We start from the raw sequence: 4406 nt of genomic DNA, 5'->3' as shown, positions 1-4406 counted from the left end.
AGTTCTCATGTGACATGGAATATAAGAACTCTTCGTTGATCACGTTCAGTGAACTCATTCTCTTATTGAGCACCTACGTACTTGTCTTGATGTCACACACACCAATGACTCGAGACTAGTCACTCTCCCTGAGAGAAGACACAGTACGTACTGATCTTAACGGACTGTCAATGCCCAATTGGTAATCCTATGATCAGGAACATTTAGGATGTGTCCACGAAAGAATGGTCTCATTAATCTAACTTCATTAGATTGCATTCTTCCAATCACATATTCCTTGGACTTTATCGTTTAAGCATATAACATTTATATGAGACGGCTCAAACAATAATCTTTGCCCTTTATATGTTAAACTAGATTAGTTTAACATTTGAAATGTCCGTAAAGTATCATCATATGATTGGTTTTAGGGCACATTTCCAACATTTAAAACCCCCGTTATTTATTTATTTTTTTAAGGTTTTTCGAACCCAAAAAAAAAATATTACACTTCTATTTCATTTAGATTCTTTTACATAGCGATTTATATATATATATTGACAATTATATGAATATATATACATATATATACATATATACATATACATATACATATACATATACATATACATATACATATACATATATACATATACATATATATACATATAGACATATACATATACATATATATATATATATATCGGAAGGAAAATATAAATGTAGGCGGTTCATGCATCATGGGGAATGTTTTTATGCTTCATGGTCATTTCAAATATCTTAATTTATTTTAAAAGAACCTAATTGGTAGAAAACAATTGAGCCTTTGAATTTGTAGAAGATCATTCATGGTCATTTCATGTCACAGCCCGTTCCAAATTATTATATTCGTGGCTGTGAATGGACGAAATTGCCCTTAAGAAATACTAAATTTGTGAAGCTCAGGTTGCTAATTATCTAGGTTCCTAAGTTTGAAAATAAAATGGAATTTAATAAGGATGGAACTTAGATTTTTAGGTTAAAATGTTAAAGTTTGGTGTTTGGAGATTGGAATAAGGACCACGTGGGATCCCCACATCCCTCAAAACCCTCCTCATTTCCCGTTCACTGTCTTTCTCTCTCCTCCTTCACGATTTCTCACTCTCTCTGTCTCTCTCCTTCGAACTCACACGGACCACCACCAAAACCACCCTAAATCTATACCAACGTCAAGTTTGAGACCACCATTGGAATCCTGAGGACTTCACGATCACGTTGGTATCCATTTCAGGTAAGTTTTACTTCGGAAAACCTAGATTCTAAACTCCCCATGAAAGTGTACTGTTCATGAGCTTTGAATTGGTTGATTTTTAGGACAATCCAAGCTCATAGTGAGCTTAGTGAGGTCCCAAGGAAGCTCGGAGTGCTTCGTTGGAAGTTTTTGGACGTAAGAACACGGAGATCGACAAGTTCAAAGTTTGGCCGGAGCTTTCGAGGCTTTTTCCGGCGAATCCCCGGCGAGTTAGGAGTCGAGGTAGGTATCAATTTCTTCGTCTCGTCAAGTACTACAACTTTCCTTTTTGTTTCACTCAATTTCGTTGAGTATTGAAGAAGTTATACTCATTTGAAAAATACCCAGTTTCCGGCGACCTCCGAGGCTTTCGAGGCAGTTTCCGGCCAAACCACGGCGAACTAGGTGTTGTGGAAGGTACCATTATCTTTTTCTCTTCAAGGGCTACAACTTTCGTTTTTGAATCACTTGATTTCGTTGAGAAATGACAAAGTTATGGCAATTTGAAAAACTGCCCGGAAAACGGCCGCCGGAAAAACCAGTCCGGCGACCCAAGGAAGAAGAAGGTGCTACAGTAAAAATAAAAAATAAAAATAAAATTATTTTAAAAATATGTCGACGTCCGTGACGTCGAGTAGATCACTGTGGTATATTCATATACCTAAATTGAACACCGTATGAGAAAGTTATTGAAGATTGTTGGTTAGGTGTTCAAATAACGTTTTATAGTTTTCACATTTAGGTGAAAATGTGAATTGATGATCCGACCGTTGGATGGTAATGAAATTTTAGGATGTTATCCTAGAGATATATTGTGGACCTCTGGAAGTTATGGATTTAAAATCTGAGTGGCAGATCTTCCGGATCGAACTACGTAGTGACGTATTTTATATAAGTTATATATTCTATCGATATGAATTCTGAGGTTGGATTTGATTACTATTCTAGGCGGCGATCGTCGTGACGCCTTGATGTGTGGTGCTAGGGAGTTGTTGGACGAACTCCAGGTGAGTGGGCAGTTTTGTTTTCCGTATATATATATATATACTTAACGTTTTCCCAGAAATTGAAAATGCATGAAATTATGTTTAAAATGAAATGCATATGAGTTATGTGGAAAAACGGGAAGTGAAATACCATGCATAGAATTGATATGAAAAGTATATAGAAATGTGAGTTGAAATGCCATGCATGAATTAATATATGATGCATATGTATGAATTGGTGCGGTGGACGCACAGGTAAGAATTGATTTATGATGCATATGTATGAATTGGTGCGGTGGACGCACATGTAAGAATTGATTTATGATGCATATGTATGAAATGGTGCGGTGGACGCACAGATGAGTATTTAATTACTGTTATGATGATGATGATATATATTGAGCTCAAATCCTGCACCATGGTTTAGTGCTTATAGTATTCACCGCATCGCACGCTCGCCTTGGATCCAAGTAGATGCTAGTCGTACAGTCCACGCGGAGTGGGTACGACAGACCAGTCGCGAGAGTGTTAGTGAGATTCCGACTGGTGGGTGACCTTAGATTATGTGCACAGATGATTTATGAGAAGCACTAGAGCGTAACTTGCGTGCAGAAGGCCGGACGGGTCACAGAGGTGACTCCGGTAGAGTGATAATGATAGATTTTGAGCTCTAGGTTCAACCGTATAGGGCTATTAGAGGGCCTACGGTTGATTACTTTCTTGCACCTGATATGATTATGTTGATGCATTCATACCTTATTACTGTTGAGATGATGTGGCATGGCATAATTAATATGAGAAATGTTGAGATGACATGGCATGGCATGATTGATAAAGAGATAATGTTGAGATAGTAAAAATGAAGTTTTGAGAATATATATGTATATTTATATTTTACATTTCTGGGAAAGTATACAGGTTTTACGGAGAGGGGTTACAACGTTTTGAGAAATGTTTGGATTTGGAAAAGAATTGTTTTACTGACCCACTCAATTTTGGTTTTGCGCCCCTCCAGGTTCAGGAATCACAAAGGTGTGGTGACTACGAGGAATTCGACGGTGTTCTGACAGATTGGACAAAATTAGGACTCACCTTCGGGTGTATCAACTTATAAATTGTTTAATTAAAGCTTCCGTACTGTGCAAATGGTTACGTCACTCTCACGTGACGGCCAGCATGCCCTCCTTCGGGACGGGGTGTGTCAGTTCATATATCTCCAATGTGTTGTATCACGTCCAACAAAGAAAAATTTAATTTAATTAATAGCATGTAGATCAATTCAATAAAATAATAAACTAATCATAAAAACAATGATTTAAACGTAATACTCTCCTGATTAAAGATCAAACTCTTTGTAGTGCAGCGTCAAGAGCGTGTTGATAACGTTTTGGAGGCCTAATTTACTAAACCATATAAAGGACAAAGAGAGAGGGGTGAGGAGAAAAGAGAGGTGTAATTATGAGGTGTGTGTTATCTCACCCCATTATGCCTTTATTTATAGTAGTAGGGAATATAAATTCCTACCCTAAGAGACTTACAACTCTAATAGGATAATATCTAGTCTAAGAGATATCCCAGATATAATAGGATTTACACGATCACATTCCTAATCTAATAGGACTGCAGTAACATCATCAAATTAAATAACTTTTTTCTTATCGTGTTGAAATGGATTACTTGTGTGTCATATTTGTGTAAACCTATTAAGGACCTATTATTAACGAGTTCTTATCGTGTGATCCGATAACGACCTGATTAGTTATCATGTTGACTCGAAATCCATTTCGTGTCGTTTAAGTGTCGTGTTAACGGATCCTAATAAAAATGCAAAATGAAATTTTTTTTAATGCTAATAATAATTATATATATATACACTTTGTGCTTTTTTAATAATTATTTATATATGAAAAAATTCGGATTAAATATCAATTCTAGTATATATATTAATATATAGTGTTCTTACTTGGCTTCTAACAACAAGGGATGCATGCGCTCCATTGTCAGCAAGGCCGTTGGTAATTTCCATACCAGAATTTCCACAGCCAATGATGAACTTTCCCTGTGAATGAACAACTTTCCTGTGAATGTCTCAAGTCCAGGCAAGTCCTCCGGGATAATAGCATGGCTATTTTCTTCTGTTACGATAACCAAGAATTCTGAAGAGTAGTATT

At 36.5% G+C, this 4406-nt stretch overlaps 1 long non-coding RNA gene across 1 annotated transcript; it reads left to right on the top strand.

Annotated features, from left to right (window-relative positions):
* The first annotated feature begins 844 nt into the window (after window positions 1-844).
* Window positions 845-3443, top strand: LOC126618030 (uncharacterized). The gene is made up of 5 exons (XR_007621631.1): window positions 845-1249; window positions 1333-1492; window positions 1598-1666; window positions 2198-2256; window positions 3251-3443. It is a non-coding gene; the product is annotated as an uncharacterized LOC126618030 (long non-coding RNA).
* The last annotated feature ends 963 nt before the right edge of the window (window positions 3444-4406 follow it).

Source organism: Malus sylvestris, chromosome 1, assembly GCF_916048215.2.
Source record: "Malus sylvestris chromosome 1, drMalSylv7.2, whole genome shotgun sequence".
Taxonomy (NCBI): domain Eukaryota; kingdom Viridiplantae; phylum Streptophyta; class Magnoliopsida; order Rosales; family Rosaceae; genus Malus; species Malus sylvestris.
The sequence above is the reverse complement of the archived record's forward strand: the minus strand, read 5'-3'. Positions and strand labels throughout refer to the sequence as shown.